General features: G+C 41.5%; 2 long non-coding RNA genes across 3 annotated transcripts in view; one reads left to right on the top strand and one right to left on the bottom strand.

Annotated features, from left to right (window-relative positions):
• The window catches only part of LOC118166953, a 47,115-nt gene that overhangs the window by 13,581 nt on the left and 13,717 nt on the right, over positions 1–19,817 (top strand). For both annotated transcript variants that reach the window (XR_004750834.1, XR_004750835.1), the window contains exons 6-8: positions 15,231–15,438; positions 16,802–16,916; positions 17,578–17,737. This is a non-coding gene — a long non-coding RNA (uncharacterized LOC118166953). The remainder of the gene's footprint in view (positions 1–15,230; positions 15,439–16,801; positions 16,917–17,577; positions 17,738–19,817) is intronic.
• LOC118166954 lies at positions 5,952–10,645 on the bottom strand. Its single transcript, XR_004750836.1, has 2 exons — positions 10,542–10,645; positions 5,952–10,243 (listed from the first exon to the last, which is right to left on the bottom strand). It is a non-coding gene; the product is annotated as an uncharacterized LOC118166954 (long non-coding RNA).

The raw sequence follows: 19,817 nt of genomic DNA, 5'->3' as shown, positions 1-19,817 counted from the left end.
GTCTGCAGCAGAAGAAAGGTGAGGCATCCCATAGTCCCAGCTGTAATAACACTGCTCCCTGAGGAGTCTTGCCAAAACAGGTAGAATTACTTCCAGAACAAAATACTGCTCCGTATGACAGCAACACCCCCAAAATCATATTTATCCTTGTGCATATGTTTACAGTTGTAAATTATAGTTATTTAACACTTATAAAAGTAAGCTTTGAGAGATGTATGTGTTATTTTTTTTTTCTCTCTTTTTTTTTTTTGGGTAGGACAATAGTTTCTTGTTAACCGTAGCATAAGGCTATGCAGTGAGTTTTCATGGAGCCGTGCAAACAGTCTCTGGAGACTACTTCTTTCCAGAAACCTCCCACTACAATTTACAGCATTTTATCATGACTTGCAATTTTGTGGATCCTATTTATTTGGAAGGTGGGGGGTGGGTGGGGAAGCTGTTCTGCTCCTCACTGGCCTCAGAAAAGATTTGAGATGAGGAATTTTTGAAAGAGCTTTGCATGAAATTAATCAGAAAATTGCTTAGGTAGCAAGCAGTTGGTAAGGTTGGGCCTAGCCACGGAAAAATTTAGAGGATATTTGTGCCTCAGAGAGGTGCTGCTGTGTTACTCTGAGACATTCAAAACATTACATGCTTGAATTCAGTTTTGAAGCAGACCAGTTTTGAGGGTGTTTGTGACACAGCCAGATGCACTTTCAAAGCTCAGTCTTATATCCCTTGTGTTCTTTATTTTGTATAATGACAATGAAATTCAGCTACTCTGAAGCCCCTTTGCAGGGGACCAGGTGTTCAGCTGTGAACATGGAAGCAGCTTCTCTGACTTCGCACCAGCTGAGGACCTGGTGCTGTACATACAGCAGGACTGGGGCTGCAGCATACAACTCGAGTGCCTCAGAGCTCAATGGGGTTTATTTTTCTGCGCGGAGGACCAGCAGGTCTCTGCTTATTCCTAGCTCACTGTTACTGAGGTATTCAACAGTTTTTTGCTGTGTAGGTGTGGTGTTCAAGCCTTTTGCAAAGCCAGGTGTCAGCTAACCTTTGCCTCTGCCTGGAATGAAAGCAAAAATAAAAATGAGTAAATAATGATTCCAACAAAACCTCAGCATAGGAATGATCTTTACAATGAATAACTGAATGAGAAACTTGCACTTAGATGCACAAATGTGGGCTTGTGGTAATCTCATTGCTAGCATGTATTTTGGTAGGACTTCAGGAGTAGAGGACATTTACAGTAAAGCAGGGATCCCTGAGGGCTGCAGACAAGCTGGTTCATCCTGAAAAACTGAGCCTCTTGTGGAAGAGGCTGACACGAAGCTGTCTGCTGGTGCTTACCCCTGATGCTGAGGAAGGAATACTCTCTGGGTATTGAAAAAACATTGAAGCCCAACGCACTTGGATCAGATTTTGGCTAAGCTTAACATTGAGATCTAATGTACTTGGGATCATATTTTGGTAAAGCTTCAACATCTCCTTTTTTGCTGTTAGAAGTAAAGGGGCCTACATGGACCGTGAAGGAGAGCACTGAAAATGAATGTGGCTCTGCCCAAAGGATATCAGCTGTCACCAGCTCAGCACCTGACCTGTACGCATATATGATGAAGAAACCTGCTGAGGAGTCAGAAACGTGGAGTTGCCACACCCAAAGATATACTGGGGCAAATGACATTAATGTCTTCCCACTGCTTATACACCTTGGGGAAAGATGAGGTGAAATGAAGTGCTGACCTGAAAGACAAGAGGCCCTGAGGATATAGGTGCTATCAAAATGTCATCTAGATAAATAAGGACCCAAACTCCTAGTATCTTAAGTAGCTACACTATTGATTAAAGAATCATGATAAATGAGTATAGGGCTGTGAATTAGATCAATACCATCAACCTTAAAAGTCAATCTCCTGCACCAGCTTGAACAGACACACTAAAAAAATACACTCAGGAGAACCACAAATCCTAGGGCTGATGGTGGCCTTGAGGCTTTAAGTTTTTCTCTGCCATTTCTTTTTTTCCTTTGTTTGTATTACTAAACTTTAAAGAACTGGTAGAAGAAATGTTTATGCCAGCAAATATTTAGTAGTTCACAAAATTAAGTAAGACCATCAGTCTCCAAAATCTGGGCTTTTGCGTAGCTAGGGATATCTTTAGGATATCATTATGAAACTTTTAGGGAGAAACATTTTCTGTGGCAATCATTATGCTAAGGGTCAAGTAAAGGGTCAAATCCTCAGCTATAGAGAGCAGGCATTGACTCTCTTGGGGTAAGTTTACACCTGCAAAGAATTATGCCCTAAAACTACCTAAAACTGAAAAGAGGATGTGCATAGGACATTCTAGAAAAAAAGAAAAAGGAAAGAAAAGGAAAGAAAAGATGAGACAAGAAGAGATGAGAAGAAAATAAAAGAAAAGAAAAGAAAAGAAAAGAAAAAAGAAAGAGAAAAAGAAAAAAAAAAAGAAAAAAAAAAAAAGAAAAAAAAAGTTTTGCTGCAGGGGATAAGAAATTGAGACAACTAGGTTTTGGAAAATTAAGAATCTTTGCTTGTGTGATTCTATAGATGAGTCCTGGGAAGGGATAGGTGGCCATTTTAGCATGCTGGGTGTTAGAGAGGACTAAAAGTGGTGGTGCTGTGCTGTAAGAGCACGTGTCTTCCAGAAGGGCTCTGTATGGACAAGGGTCTCATTAAGGGTCTGTTTCTTGGTCATACTGGCCTTTTTGTGTAGGCTTTGTCAAAGGCATGTAGCCTTTTTCTATCTCTGTTTTTACACATATAAAACAATTTCTTTATGTGTATGCCTTATTTTATTCTGAGATGATTCCTGATTTCCCATTTCTTATTTATTCTTTCTGTTATTCTTGCAACAGAGTTGCTTCAGGGTTTCTTAAAATTCCTTCCTTCCTACATCTTTGTGAAACAAAGGTGTAGCAACAACTGTTCACCTTTAGCTATTGAGGTAAAAACTTCTAAGGATGTTCATAAGTATTCCTTCCATTTTCTTTTTGTGGGCAAAGTCCTAGGATACCCAGTCCATATTCTTGCCCTTCAAAATATTTTATATTAATGATGATTAATTTCTGAGGCTATAGGTATATTATTTATATCTCCTTGTGAGGAAGAGGCTTTCATCAGTGTTTCTGCACTAAGACAGAGCTCAATTAGCGCAGACATTACCCACTATTTAGTGCAGACATGTACCCACTAAGTGTATTTTCATGAGATTGTTTTTGGAAAGTTTCTTATAAATCAGTGCATGAACAACCTGTCTATTTCTGTAGCCATCACTGTGAGAGTTTATCTTGCAATGCCATTAAGATGCTTTCCCAATAACGGTATAAGAACTATATCTGTGCTGGTAAACTGTACGTGTGATGACTGTAATAGAGCACTGTCTGTCATCTGACTTCTTATGATGAAATTAACCCCCTGTGCAGCTATCTGGCACTTGTGCATCACTTGAGTCTTCTTTCGAGGTGTTAATTGTGATTGAAATGATACCTTGCTCTTCAGCTAGCTTGCTTTCCAGAAGTGAATTTCCTGTGAACAAGGTAATAACTCTTAAAGCAGAAACCTCCTCTTCCCCAACAGCATCCTCATCTTCACCTTCAGTGTGCTGTTGCTCCCACCTGACACGAGGAGACAAGCTCTCAAAAAACTGCTAGAGAGCAGTGGTCATGGGGATTGCTTGGGAGCAAGCTGTCATTTATGATCACTTATAGAGGGCAATATACTCAGCAAGTGTCAGTGCATAGAAAAGAGAAATGTAGTGTCTACTCGAAGGAGTTTCAGATCCCTTTGCTTGTAAAGGTGACAGTGGTTCAAAAGGATTAGTGGTGCACGAGGACATCAAATTGCTTTTGATCTTTACATGATTCTTCTCATAGCAGATATTTGTATCAGAAAAGGAAAAAGTTAAGGAAATATTTGCAGTGTTGGAAAGATTTTCCAAGTCATGACTGTAGAAATCTTAAAAAATATTTTTTTAAAAAATGGACTCAATTAGAAGTGCTAAATGAGGATCATAATGAGATATCCAAAGTCTTGCCAAGTGAATTTAATCACTTTCTGATCCCAACAGCCACACAATTCAACTCTTTCTTAGCATAATTAAACAAGTGACAATGAGGATGCTATTCCAAGACATGGTAATGAGATGCTGTGGGGCCTGAATTCAGCTGGAGGGGATTTCCTATTAAATATTTATTATATGTGCAGCTTCTTCAGTAGCTAGAAATATAGAAAAGGAAATTTAGCCAAATAGAACCTCTTTTCTGAAATGAATCCGTGAAAAACTGAAGCACTGCGGTCACTTGGTTTTGGACTGACTATTATTTTTGGCCTGCGGGCTGCATTCAGCATCAATAAAAATCATAGTTTATGTAGGAGGAAAATAAATTGGAGGAAGGAAGTTTGAATGTAGGAAAATAAAAATGGGAACAGAATGGAGAGGAAATAGGAATGTGACAAACCAATTAGGGAGAGTATGAATGATAAAAGTCAACAGCAATTAACTAATGATGGGCTGTAGAACACCGAAAGACTGGAAGGTTGAAGGGGAAAAAGAAGTAATTGAATAACAGATATGATGGTATGAGGCAGTGAACTAAAAATAATAAGACTTTTAAGTGTAGTGAACATTTAATTCTTGATCCAGGGAGAAATGAAGTATGCTTTCATCGTGTTACTTTAGACACTTTATGGGAGTTATGGAAGTCACGGCTAACCTACGGTTAGCTGAAACTGTAGACGAAAAGCTCTATCAAAGCCCTGGGGACTTATAATACACTTGCACATACACAAACTAAAGAGCCTTACTGTAGAAGAGTGTTATTTAGGCCACAAAATCGAGCTGGGACTGCCAAATTTATAGTTGTCTTTGCAACCTCAAGTCTGCACCTTCATAGCCATAGCCTATTCATTGGGTAAAGCAGACATCTTATGGGAAACTACCAGAAGACAAAGATTTGCTAGAAATTCACAAGAAAACACTATTGCAGTTGCGCCAGTGATGCTGTCTGCTGTTTTAATTTTTTCTATTTTTTTCCTATTACCTAAATAATACGCTTTCATCTTGCTAATTTTCAATACATGTTCCTAATCACTTTAAGAAAGAAGAAAACATTTTTTTTTTTTTTACTGTGACTTAATCGAGCACCAGCACCACAGCGGCAGAGGAGACTGTCTTCAGCTTCAGGCCAGCCACAGGAATCGGCAGCAGATGGCTACTGCAAAACCTAGAATGGCTTTATACATGTAGGCTCTGGGCCTATATGGGGAATCTTGAGGTCCCCTCCAAGCAATCATCCCTTCTCGTATTTGTTGACCAAAAAGCACAAATTCCTGATGTAACACTTAGCAGGATGTTTGTTTGATTCTTTTTTTTCTGAGTCCGAGATTTCTGGGGCTAAACAGAGCAGTAGAGGTGTAGGGGGCTTCATGACATCAAGGTAGTTCCAGGCTCTTCTCTGCAGTCCACCGAGCTGTAACACAGGGGAAGTAGGCCCTTACCACTGCTTTCTTGTCTTGCTGGCCCTCAAGAGCTGTCTTGTGTGCAAGGACTGCGTTTTTTCCTGGCCTTTGGCAAAGTCTGCACCCTGTGTGTATTCTACAAGGTTTTGAAAAGCAGATGGCTGGCTGAGTAACGAATGGGAACCAGGAGAGAAGTGGGGTGGTGGTTGCCATGCACAGACGTCACCTTCCCTTCTTTCCTCCCTTACCTGTTGCTTCAGCTCTTTGGGCTCAGCTACTGTCTTTCTGGGCATTTGAGTGATGTCTCTGATCCCAAGGAGAAAGCACTATGTAAATAATAATTCCTGTCATACCTGCTAAATGGCACTCATAATTTAAAAAAACTTTTTGGCAATAAGATCAAATTAACTTGATGAGAAAGCTCTTTTTCTTTTTTCTTGTAAAGTATTAGGAAAGCTGTGAGACAGGAGGTGCAATTAATTATCTCACTTGGATTAAAAGCTCTTTTATTTGATATTTGATCTCTTATTACTTGATTTCCCACAAAATTGCTGGTAACGTGCAGTCCCACTTAATAGCTCATTAGCACTCCAGTGTGGTATTTGTAAGGTGGTCAGGTTTGTGTATAATAAAGCAGTTGCTGGCTAGCAATGAATGACTTCAGCCATAATTAATTAATTAAATGTGTGTAAAACATGGTTCATTAGCAAGGTGTGTGACAATTTCATGGTGTCCAATGCTGTCCCTCTAATTGTGTAATGGGCATGATGCTACTGCAGTATTGCTTCATTAGTTTCCAGCTTCTGCTGGTGTTGTTTAGGTAAAAGATGTCTGATTTCCAGGGCTCGTTCTGCTGACCTGGTATCGTTGGAAGGAATAGTTTACGGTAACCAATCGAACAGCATTTCTTACTGTTTTCACTTAAAACCCACACAATTAGAAATTATTACTATAGCTTAGCAGCAGTAGCAGAACATTTACTTGGGAAGCTGGAAATCTCAGTTCAACTGTAGTTCAAGCAATAACTATTCTTTATACTCAATTATGCACTGTAACCTATTAGGGAAGTCTGTGGTTTCCTGATGTAGATTTTTTTTCCTTCCCTGTTACAGCAAGGTTGCAACTGGCTATGCGTGTATCAGAAATTGTTATGATTGTACAATTATTCTGCAGGCTATCTAAGTTCTACTCGATATATTTATCTGGTACACTTAGAACAAAGCCAGGAGGTTCAGACCTTTAACCCAGGTGTTGTTAGTGTGCCGGAACACTAACCCACAGAGCTGATGTACTTGTGATGTAAAGCCATTAGAAAGCCATCCTCCAGACCTACTAGGTCCAGAAATCAGTAAACACCTAGTCTTCTGAGCCTTGATAGTGATTTTCTGCTCACAGAGGAAAAGCTAGAAGAGAAGTTTGTTATCTGCACCACTTGACAGGCCCTTGAAACCTGGTGCACTTGACCTCTGTGCAAATGGGGTTGGTCAGCTCTATCAACATGAGCCACGCCGTGCATGTTGTGCTTTCATGAGGCAAGCAAAAACATTTCTGAGTTTTTGAGATCTCTGTAGATGTGAGAAGAACAAAATCAATTAAGGGAGATATCATAGTTCCTACTGCAGTGAATAGGGGTGTGAAGAACATTGCCCTTCTTTCATTTCAGCCAGGTGGAATCATGCTGGGTGTGAGGTTCAGGTTCTGAGGCTCATGCAGTTGTTCGAGCCGGGATGTTTCTGTGTGCCATATTGCTTTGTGGTTAGGAGGGCAGGTCAGTTTGTGTTGTTAACGTTATTGTTTTCTACTACCTTGCTTCTCAAACAAGATCCTGGAGAGCTTTGGTGCTCTGTGATATCAATGTAAAAAGCATGCAGTAAAGATGTTGATGGCTCTGGCTGTTACTCAGAAATATGGTTTTGCAGCTTTACTGTCATATTTGACTGGTTGTTAATTAGCTATCTGGTTTTGATGTTTGCTGTAATCTAAGCCCATTCGAGTATTTTGCTTCTCCAGTGGGTGTATCAGAAATCATTAAAGAAGTTATGAGGCTAGAGAAGAACAACGTGTGTGTCCTGGTTCTGGTGCCTGCCATGCAACAATTTTAATTTTCAAAGAAATAAATTATTTCAGGGCTATTTTCTTTTTGGAGTTAGCATGCTAAGTTCTTGATACAAATAACCCTTACTAGTTTACTCCTGGCTGGTGGATTTCTCCTGCTTCTGCTGGAACAGTTTTCGTCTTCAGTTATGTAGTAGGTCGTGGTGGTGTGACTTTGACCCAGGCCCTTGCATTGTGTGGCACAGTAGACTTCACCTAAAGTGCTATTGAAGCACTGCCATATTCAGAGTGGGTTTATCTTTTTTCTTTAAACATATCTAGCTATCAAGGAGCAAGAGAAATAAAGTAACCAACTGCAGAGGAAATGACACTGAGAACAGCATCTTCAATTTCAAGAGTTACCTATTTGCTCCAATTCCATTCACCGTAAACTTGAACATGAGCAGGCAGTTACAGGACAAATATGAATCTGCAAAGCTGCTCTTCCCATCCCTTTACCTTGAGCACCCCTCACATGTCAGTTATGTGCTGTCAATGCCTTCCAAACCATTAGTCCTCATTTCAGTGTTTTAAAGTCTTATCTTCCAAAGTTCCTCTATATTTCTTTCTAGAGGTAGGCAGTGAACTTGTTCTTTATTCCCCACCCCCCCCTTTTTTCTTTTTTTTTTTTTTTTTCCAGAGGTGATTTCTGAGTTTCTTTTTATGCAGACGGTTCTTCAAAGAAGGATATATTATTTCCCCATCCTTGAGTCTTCTTTCCCCCCATTATTACAATTTTCAAAAATGTAGATGCCTCTAATACAGCAGAGACCGTTCCACAGCTCTGCCTTTAATGGAGTGAGCAGATTGCAGTAAGAATGCGGTGCTGCTCAGTAAATTTAATGACTTTATGAAGATAAATGTTTCCCTTCCAAAGCCCCTTCTTGTCAGAATACATTTAATACCGCCATTCCTTTGAGAACTAAATTCCTGTAGCACTTTGCAGCATATTAGCATGTTTTTCTCACCACATGAAATTGCACTTCAAGCAAGAAATAATAATGTTTCTGCATCCCCTTGTACATTTTTATTACTGCCAATGAATAGGAGTAAATTAACTATTATGGCTAACATTATTCACAGGGACAAATTCCTAACTCATTTTACAGAGAATAATAAATAACTGAATAAATAAGATGCCTTTAATTTCACATGTGAATTATCAAAGATTCCTCTGAGTAGGAGGAGTAGGGGCTTTACAAACAAAATACAACTCTGTAAGAGAAGTTAGATATCTGTCCACTCATGTTTATTTTCTTCTATCCTCCAAAAAGTATAATGAATATTCTTGTAATTACATGCGATTCCTGTGAAAACAGGTTTATTTTGTTGGATTATTTGTTTCTATGTTTGCTGTCCAAATACTAATCTGGGAGATGAGCCACATTTTGCTGTTAGTTTCTTGGATTCTGCTGTGACTGATGGCAATTATCGTATGGTTTACTTCATCCACAGACCTTAGAGTTGTTTTTCAAGACAGAGAACCATTGTACCTTTTTACAACAAGAGAAACTGAGTCTCAAAGATATGTCTCTTGTAGTAGATTACACAAGATATCAGATCCAAAGCTCCAGTAGATCACAATGTCTTAGGCCATCCTAAAGATTACCTTGTTGCTTGATAGGAGAACTGACCCCAGACAAAACTCTTTTTTTGGGGGAATGAAAAAAATATTTTGATATCATAAACTGGTTCAGAAGGGATCAGTCTTTATCTCAAGCATTCTAAAGTGTGGTTAAAAAGATTGTCAAAGGAAATGTATACTTTTCTATTATTTACCAAGAAAAACAGGTTCAATGAAAATAAACAGTCCACAGGTTTGCAAAAGAGGAAATGGGAGTACTTGTCCATACCATTTTTGAATGTGGAAAAAAATTGCCATAAATTTCTGCTTCTTGCTCAAAAGTTTTGAATCTGATGGCAATCAGATGGAGTCGGTGGCAGAGGAAGCAAGTGTGTACCCGCGTACCCTGACGCTGTGTCAGACCGAGGGGCTGTACGTGCCACACGCAGCCATCCTTAGGTCATTGCTTGTTCTTGGCGGAGGGCTGCTGGATGGGTGGGGTGTCCGCGGCTCGGAGTACATCTCCACAGTTCTTTTGGCATGAATTTGTGCTTCGGTTTCTGTAAAGGTGAGCGTGGAGGTGTGCAGGTGTTGTCTACTGTTTAAAACACAAACACAGAGAGCGTTTTTACTGAACGGACAGTTGCAGCACAGCATTACTGAAAAAACCCTGTTCTCCTTGAAAATTTCAATTTCTTTTTCGGAAGGCGGTGTGACAGAAATCTGTGTGGTAGAGCGTCATGTTATTTGTGGCTATTTCCATTTTGCGACTGAAAGCAACTCCCCTCACTTATTTTTTTAATGTTGTTTTTCTTCTTCCCCCGTGAGGTGCGGGCGGCTAGGCCAGGCCTCGGTGAGTCTCCAAGGCCGCCGCTGGAGGGAGGCCGGCGCACGCTGCCCTGTGGGAGCGCGCTCCCCTCACATCCCTCAGTCGCCTTCTTCCTCGCTCCTTCCCCTCCTCCGTTCCTCCGCAATAACTGTTGTAAATTAAACAGTTACTTCTCTTCCTCTGGTTTCAAAGCATCAAAGATGTATGTGAGCCCATTACCTTTGATGCTGATTTCCTGTTAGAATGCATGTTTTGGCGTCGCAACATCCTGAAAAAGTTTAATCTGAAGCAGAAGAACTGTAAAATGAAGAGAGCAATTATATACAGCCCAGAGCCCTGAGCAGCTGAAATGACAACAAAGTTTCATCTGTTTATTAGGTTAGCTCTGTTTCGGATAAAATACTATTAGCAATTTATGAAGAGGAGAGCAGGACTTTGAAATCGAATATCTGTCAATTAAATCCAAAAATTTTAATACGAAGTGCTTTTAAAAGTCAAATAACATCTATTAAAGCGCTGGAGTTAGTCAACAAGATCAGGCTGTACTCTGGGTATACGCTGAAGGAAAAACAGTGTATACATGACAGAACCTTACCTGGGAGGAGTGGGAGGGGATCTTCGTGTAGACAGAGAGGAAAAACGAGGAATTAAAACAGCCTTCCACTCTGCAAAGAGAATTACTATGTAAAGATGGCTACAGTTGTCAAGGCAACTTTGCTTTTGCTTTTACTGGTGCTCCAAATGTGGGCTCTGAAATCAACCTCCCTGCTCCCCTCCCAAACAAAAACACCACAACAAACCAACCCCTTCCCCCCCCCCCCACACACACATTTTTTTGAGGCTATTTATACTTTTCAATAGAAAATGATCAAGTAAAAATAGCCGAGGATTGACTGACATTCCTTCCAAGAGGAAATAATAGCAAATCAGCCAATACTTGGAACTGATGCTCCCATCTGTGTCCTATCCTTGGTATTTAGTGATCAAGGACTAGTGTTTAACAGGGCAGATTAGGCAGACTGCTTGGAGTAAGTAAAAGAAGAAAAATAGACATTGATCACCTTTAACACAGAAGAAAGTTCTGAGCTCTTTAGTTTTGATGGCATCCTTTTGTTCCGTGTTTGTGCACCACTTAGCTATTGTATGGTATCGGTCCACACACTGTGATGAGTCACTAAAAACCTCTTTCTTCAGGCTTGAAGGCGAGCATGGAGAAGAGCTCAAATACTTTAGCTGACTGTATTGAAGGAGAGGGCAGGGCAGCTTGTGTAAATGGGATTTGCTGTTCCCTTTGCTGTGGAGTGCCTGACTTACTTGTCCTGAGGGGTGGCCTCCTCTGTTATATTGCATTTTCACCGAGCGATTGAAAGCTGAAAGGCTGACAGCACAATGATGCTGTATTTACTGACGCATGGGTCTTGCAGCTGTATCCTCATGGGACTCTTTGCTTTCCAGAGTAGAAACCATCTTCTGGTGTGTGTAAATATATTGTGTGTTTACAACATCCGGCAGATAGGGCACAGGGTTTGTGATCAGTACCCTAAACTTCCACAGCAGCAACATCGATATTTTCTAGCTCCATACCGATGGGCCACATGTGGATACTTTAAATAATTTGCATGCCATGATATAATCTTTGCCTAAGCCCTTCTGGCTTTTCTTATTTGGTCACAGTAATGCTGTCAATAATCCTTGTTTATGCTGATAATGCAAAAAGGAGGACAAACTTCTACTTAAAGCCCAGGCTTCTGCTTCCTGACCTGTAGTACAGGGACATGAATAATTCCTTTTTCACTCAGTCTTGCGGTACTTAAAATGAAAGCTCTGCAGGGCAGATGCTGTATCTTAGTGTGTGTCTATGTGGTACATGGGATGTGCTCTGATCTCAGCTGGGCCATCAAAGTGGTGCTTTATCACCTGTAATGTCAAAGAACAGATGTAGCTCAGTTTTTTTCTGGACTATGAGAAGGGTTTATATTCTGCATGTGGTGTCACGTTTGAAAATCAGTATGGAAAAACTGTTGGTTTTTGAACAAGTTAGTAACATTTGCCCCAATCCTTATTTTAAATGTCAGTTTCTGTGGTTTCATACATCTTAGTAATAGTATTGCATGCAATATAAACATCTGCGGAACAAATTCCTTGTGTTTTTACAACAGTACCCAAAATTCTTTGTTATATTTTTGTGGTGGAACTTGACTGCCAGAGACCAACAGACCTTGTTGGGTAGAGACCGCTACCCAGTGGCCTGTGAGTGGATCCAAAACAACTGTAATATGGTTTGGCAAATGGGAACGTGGGAAGAATTTCCAGAGCAGATCAAATAGCCTGGCATAAAACACAGTTAAAGACCAAAGATCTAATTGTGTAAAGCTGTGCTTGGTAGAATGAGGAAACAGGGATAGTTGTGATGCAACAAATAATGATGCAATGTATTTAGGAGTTCCAGGACCTCTATTCACATAGGCATTGACTACTTGCTGACAATGAAAAGCCACAGAAAGGTTCTTTGATAGAACCACTGATAAGCTTAAGACTAAATAGATGTAGGAAAGGAAATTCTTGCTTTAGGAAGTGTATATTCTCCACAGGTGTTCTCTTAGCTGTGTCAGACCTGATTTAAGGAAACTGCTTCTATGACTGAAGATCTGAGACAGTTGTCTCCGAGTTAGTTTGGATTCCTTTCATAATCCATGGAAAGGGTGGCTTTTATAGGCTGTGATTTTTCTGATCTCTCTTTGATATCTACCCCAGGATGAGATGAACTTAATAAATACTTCTTTCTCTCTTGGAGCTGTAAAGTCAGAGATGGAGAAGTCCCCACAGTAGTTTTAAGTTCAGTTCCTCTCTCACCTCCCATTAAACAGCAAAGGTAACAACATCCAGGGCAGAATTTTTGCCATTGAGTGCAGCCAGGATTTCATCTGATGACTGAGCATCGTATGAATATGTAGCACTGCTTTGGAAGTGAATCAGGTCCGTGTGTTCCTAAAGATTCAGTTGCCCAGAGACTGACTGGACTTGGACTGGTGTAAAGGCGTTTCTTAAGTCTCTTTTTGTGTCTATCAGTATTGTCAGGAGTGTCTTTTGAAAGTCCAGCCTTAAACGAGCCGCTGAGTTGTGCTAGCCAGGTCTCCCCCTATGGAGCTATTACTGTTCAAAGGCTCTCAGTGGACACCTAATTGCCAAAGGACTAAGGCAGTTGTGCCAAGGAGGGAAAAAAAATCCCAAAGCTCTTAACTGAATGCTTCTCAAGTTCCTCATTATCAAGTTACATTCTTACTTTAATATGACTCTCCTGTACATACATTGTTATATTGTATGGTGCAACACATAAAGCATTGGCACTTGTCTCAAGTCTTCAGGGTTTGAATATGCCTGTGATAACAAGCTCAGAAAAAAACGTAGTGCAAAATGAAAGTTAAGCTATACTGGCATTTGCTACTATGCAAACACCAGTTGTTGGGAAATGATAAGCATTATTGATATCCCAAACATAAGTATTAGCGGGAACAATGTTATGTAAAATGTTAACATCTGTCAAGACAATACAAACAATTATAAGTAACTTTCTTTTAACGATGCAATTATGCAATAACAAAAGGTGCGCTGTAAATTAGCATGACACCACGCCAGGTTTATATATTTTAGGGAATGAATTTCAATGCAGCTAAGAAAACAAACAAAGTTTCTAGAGAATCCCTTTGGAAAAAAAATAACTCCACTAAACCTTTACGAAATAAAGTCTGGGAACTGAGATTGTTATTAAATCTGACCTTGATCAGATTTTTATTATGTCAGAAAAAATGGTTCTTAAGAGACAGAGTTGTCATGGGATTAGAGTACATCTACAGCAAGATGTTTCCATGGCAACAAATCAAACACCATTTCCTAAGTCTGCAGTCGTCTGCTTCAAAACCATGAACTTAGCATTGAATAATTATAGAGAAACGCGGTAATGTTGTGTAAAGAGAGGGGGGGAAATAAATCAATCTGGAGGCAGTGATTTATTTTAAAATGCCAATTAACCCCATCAGTGTGATTGTTTGGAGCTTCTGTTGGTGGCGACAGGTCCCACATAGGTATTTGGTTTTACAAATTGAAAGCATAATTTTTTTGTCACACATAACCTTAAAAAAGTGAAAGACGAATCATAATTCCACCAGAATTAATGAAGTCTGAAAGTTATGTATAAAAGCTGTAATAGAAATTCAGAGTTGTGTCAGAGACTCCAGGCGGCGGCAGCACACGATACTCTACCTGAATTCCCCTCATGTTTGAAGGATCTGAAAACATACTTGATACGGGTATGTGTTTAGTCTCCTACAACCAATGAGCTATCTAAATTCATAGGCTCCAATGTCACACAGCTGTAGTCTTGGTGGAAAGTTAAACCAGTGAGCACATCTCCACTTAGAACTTGGGGGAGTGAGTTAAGACTATTTAGTTTATCAGTCTCTTTCCCGTTCTGCCATAATTGTATTATAAATGTATTGTTCTTCTCCAGAAGCTGTACCTTCTGAATTTATTTGTTGCGTGGTGACATCTGTCTCTGTCTCTCTTGTTTTTTCCCCCTGCGAAACAGAACATGCTGTTCCCCCTCCCCGGCTCCTGGGAGGTTTCCTGGGTAGGCTTAGGACAGGTTGCACAGCCAGCTCGGAAGATGAGTTGTGTTTTGACGCTGCACTTGATGGATGACCTTTTATTAAAGGACACAGGTTCAGTGCAGAAGCACAGTCTTCAAGCACTGAGTGCAAATAGCCTGTGCCTGTGTTACTTGTTTTGGATGCTTGTTACCCTGCATCGTGGAGGCTGCAAGCAGGCATTAAGGGAGGTTTTGGGAATCAGGCTTGAGACTCAGTAGTGACATGTTGTCCCCACCGTTGCGATGGCTCACGTACAGCTGCATGTTCTCTTCTCCACCAAGGTTGGCTAATAGAAAAATCCTAGGATGGGATGCATTCCTGTGCAGTTATTCCAGCTACTTACTAATTTGATTAGTAACGGTTGGTGTCTCACCATTAGGATGCAGACAGCTATCAGAGGCAGAAATGTGGTAACAGTGACTTGTAGGCTGCAGTAGCAGATCTGCTGTCACAAACGGAGTAGCATTAAATTGGCCTCTAACTGCGGTATTAATCCTGACAGAGTGTGGGTTTTACATGGCAATGTAGGAGTGATCTGAAGAGGAACTGGTGTAGCCCTGAGCCTCATCACAACTGCTGCTTTCTCCTTTGCTGCTGGTTGCTGGCTTCACTCAACCCATCTTCGGTCTCTTGTTTAGCTCTTCTTGCTCCTGGTGTGCTACAAGGAACTGTGTTGCCTGCTGTGGTTATGAACCAAAGTTCTGCTCCAAATCAGGCCGTTGGATATGCCTGGGGTGTGGGTACCACTCAAATAGCCTCAAGAAATTCACATTTCAATGTGGAAAAAATGCTGGACTTGTTGGCTGTCCCAAATCCAGGTGAAGAGCTCTGCAGAAATTACCTGGGGTGGGTATGTGTTATCTTCTGGACTCCCATTGACCTACCTAGGAAGGCAAGGGGACATGTACAGATGCTAAACAAACTTCACAAAATAGCTTCTTCAAAGCTTTGCAAGAAGTTCAGTCTTAGATTGAATCTGGGTTTGTACGGTATTAATTTGCCCACCTCAGGAGGCTAACTTCCCACTTTAAACCAGAAGCTGTATCTGATTTTAATTCCAAAGATCTGTGGGGGCATTCCTGTAATTTTAAAATCAGTGAGTCAGAAGAAGGTAAATGCTGCAGCTGAAACTTCCACGTAGATTGAAATGATAGGAATCTTTCACTTCTTATGTGTGCACAATTTACAGCCATTAAAAGTATATTAGTGTCGTAGGAAATGGGAAAATTGTTTGTTCCCTAAAGGTGTAAGGAAAATGATACTCCTCTTGTTCACAATAGGGAATTATTAATAAAGATGGAGAAGTGATCCCACTCTGAAACAGGTATTTTTAACATTGCTAAAAATAATAGAGTTGATCTGTATTTTTAATGGAAATATACTGGTAAATATGTGTATATTTTTCACGAATGCTTTTTGTATTAATAAAATCCATCAGTGAGGGAAATAGCCAAAAATGAAAAGAATCTCCATTGCCATAGTGCAGCTTTCAGGAAACACTTGCACCCTGGCAAAGCCCAGTGGAGCTGGTTTTTCTGCAGGACTCCCAAGTCATCTGTCTCTGGATGTGGGGAGATGGTGGTGCCTCGGTCTGTGCCCCAGTCACCGCCTTCATGAGCCAAATGGCTTGAATCTTAGTTTAAAATACACAAAAGATGAAAGCCGCTGAAGGCTTGTGAAAATGGGTTTGTGGGCAGAGTGTGGTCCATTAAGTGATATAAAACCCCTCTGGGAGAACATGAAAGGTCTAAGCTGTGTCCCTTTGTGGGTTTAATTTGTGTGCTTCTGTGCCATGTAAATGTTTCTGGAAATGTCACCCTCTGTCTCTTGCCCAGTAGTTTTCAAGTCAGGTTGAAATCTTGAATCACATTTCCAAAAACCTTCCTTTCCTGTCTTTATTTCAACACTAGAAGCACGTAGAGATGCCAGTCCCATGAAGAGACGCATGCCCTACATGCCACGGAGGATACATACAGTAGAGATATGTTATATTGGTTTGAATAGATTAAGAAGCAAGCAGTAACCCAGGGACATTAGGACTCAAGTGGTGTGCTCGGGTCATACTGTTCACAAGCTGATTTTTTTGCGACCAGACTTGTGCATGGTCCAGTCCACTCTCAGCATTTGGTGTGTTACCACGGGACGTATCGCTAGTGATTATTACAGTGTGGAAACATCATTAACCATTACATTTCTTCTGTTATCCTAGGACGGAATATGGCACTTTTGCCAAATTATGAGGACTCGGCCAGGAGATTGTGCCATCCTGGGTGGATAGAGGATGGGGGAAGAGCATGATGCCGTCCATAACCATTACTTACTGGGTAAGTAACTTACTGGGTAACTTCCTCCCTTACCTTAAGTAAGGAGGAGGCTGCACCACATGGACCAAGGGGCTCTTGGCAGTGAGTTTCTGGCTGGATGCGGTGCTGATGTTGTGAGGCTATGGGGTGCTGAGCCACAGGGAGGGCTGGGCAGTGCGGGACAGTGGTTCCTGGTTCTCCAGTGCAGCCTGGGCAGTGACTCACCGTGCAGTGAGTCATTAGAGCTATGTCAGAGCGTGATTTCAGAACAACTACTTGGCTTTCAGGGTTTTCCAGTGGAGAACAAGTGTCTCCTTCCTGCAGGAAAGCTCCAACTCATTCCTCATAGTTGTCTGAGCCTCCTTGATCCATGTGCAAGCAGGAGGACACGTAGTTTTGGGGTGAGAACTCCTTGCTGTCAGCAGTGGTGGTACTTGGACAAATGACATTCTTGGGCAAATGATGTGAGGCCAGAAGTCTGAAAAAAATAGTCTAAAAGAGTCAGACTGCACTGAGGCTACCTATTTATGTCTATCATTTCTGGAAAATCTTTGTGTATAATCAAATCCTAGATTGACAGGTTGTGTGTCCTATGTCAGGGCTGAGCTGCAGACAAGTCCTTGGAGCAACCAAACAAAAACTGCAAGCAAGGAGCGTGATCAGAGTGATTTTTCTCTTTCAGCAGGAGGAGGAGCTGGCCCTGCATTATACTTAAAATGCAGTTTGATGCCTGGTGATGGGTCAGTGGTGACTATACTGCTCAGATAAATGCAGGAAAGGAAGGACTGCCCATCTGAGCTGACCATGTGGGAGATGTGAGGCCCGGCAGTGCGAATATTCAGGTAGGTGGGGCTGGTGGACTTCACCTGGCACTGGTGAGACTGGGTCAAATGTGATGGATGCTTCTCATGGTAAGATGGGGGCTTATTGTCCACAAGCTGGATTCAGGGAAAAAACTTTCACATGAGGAGAAACTGAAGAGTCTGGTCCAGCTAATAAGTGGGATAATTAATAAAGGAAATATAATAGTGTATCAAAGTGAATAAATGAAAAAATGAATAAATGAAAAACTGAATAAATGAATAGCATGAAAGCAGACACTGGCTGCTTCTGCTTACCCTTTCTCAAGTAGACACTGAAGTGGGAAGGTGCCACATTTAAAACGAACTGAAGACACTTGGGTTTTCAGAAACAAGCCCTGTGATTAACCTGTCGCATTTACTGCCTCGAGATTTAATTGAGGCCACGAGCGTAGCAGGGTTCCAGAAAGGACTAGACATTTACACGGGCAGTGGGACCATGCACAACTGCTGGGCTGCTAACTGCGCTGCACCCGGTGGCGGCAGTGGGGGCTGCTTATCCAGAACACGAGCTGCCCCCCGGGGAAGGGACCGGAGCATCCTCAGCACCGGCTGCCGGGGGCACCCCGCGGGGACGGGACCGGCGCCTGCAGCGCGGCCGCTGGGCAGCAGGGGGCGGCCTCGCTCCGCACCCCGCTCCGCACCCCCCGCTCCGCACCCCCCGCACTCGGGGCTGGGTGTCTGCAGGTAACTAACCCGGACAGATCGCAGCAGTGGGCTGCCAGGCATTGCAAGCATTTTGAGATCTTTTACTTATTTATTTATTTATGTTTAATGAAGCTGAGATTTGCACTTGATATCTTAGTCAAGAGTCTGCTAGAAGTGAGAGCTCTGATGAAAGTGATTTCTCTCTTAGTGATAAGATAGTGTGTTAAAATAAATTTAAAGCATTTAAAAAAATAGGAATGAAGTGCTGGTATTCCTGCCCCCATCTATTATTATTATTATTATTATTATTATTATTATTATTATTATTATTATTATTATTTTCTACTGTTTTACTCTCTATTCTGCTATTTCTACTCTCAGAACCTGAGCATTATCAGAGTCTTCCAGGAATGACAGCTGGCAATAAAGCTTGTTGGAGATATATTACATGAGCATTAATTTGCAGCTAGGTAGGCAGGAGTTCCAAGAAGTGCAGTATTGCCGTTGTGAGACCTGAACAGCAACATAAACGTTGTCTGGGAGGCCAGGTGTCCAAAATGAGTGTTAACTGCCTTCGGCTGGCTGGTTGGCCACAGGACTCTCTTGGTGTGACTCTGGCCATGAAGGCTTGTGCATGGCTGTCAGGCTGTACGGGTACTGGGGTCTCTCCAGTGACCCCCGCGGGCAGTATCCTGGGCTCTGCAAGAGCAAGCATGTACAGTAGAGGTATCTTTTACCTCTAATCAATCTACCTCCCTATCTTCTGCGAGTATTGACTAACTCTAAGGGCAGCAGCAGTAAAATATTGGACAAGGGTTAGCTCCTGAGAGAACGTTATGTCGTTATGCTGTCTTTAGACGAAGACTGAAGACAGTAATCAAAAGGGCTATTTTTAACCATGGGTTGATTTATTTGTTTTTCTTGTACAGCTATTGCACCTGGAGCCACTGATGATGGCTTGATTAATTCTCAGTGATTTTTTTTCTCCACCTTCCTCCCCACAACTTTTCTGACTGGCATAAAGTTGTGCTGTGGCAGGCACAGGTGCTGGATGAAGGTAAGTCCCCAGGTAAAGGCAGCTTTGGGCTTGTTGGTGAGGGATTGAGCCCCATGTAGGCTTGTGAAGTGGATGCTATGGGTAGATGTAGGTCAGCCGCCAGCCTTCTCACTTCCTGCTCTAGATGTGAGTAGATACAGGTGTAGCTGAACTAGCTGCAGATCACTTACCCCATGTATGGTGGGTGTTGTAGCAAAACATAGACAGGGGCCACCACTCAGTGCAAAGCTCTCCTGAAAAAGTGAGTAAATCAGTGCTAATGATCATCCAGCATATGCTGGGTAAGATGCTACCATAATCGCTGAGTTGCTGGCTTATTTTAAGCCAGTTTGAGTATCTGTGCTACACCTTTATATT

This window comes from Oxyura jamaicensis, chromosome 4 (assembly GCF_011077185.1).
Source record: "Oxyura jamaicensis isolate SHBP4307 breed ruddy duck chromosome 4, BPBGC_Ojam_1.0, whole genome shotgun sequence".
In the NCBI taxonomy this organism is placed as follows: Eukaryota; Metazoa; Chordata; class Aves; order Anseriformes; family Anatidae; genus Oxyura; species Oxyura jamaicensis.
The sequence above is the reverse complement of the archived record's forward strand: the minus strand, read 5'-3'. Positions and strand labels throughout refer to the sequence as shown.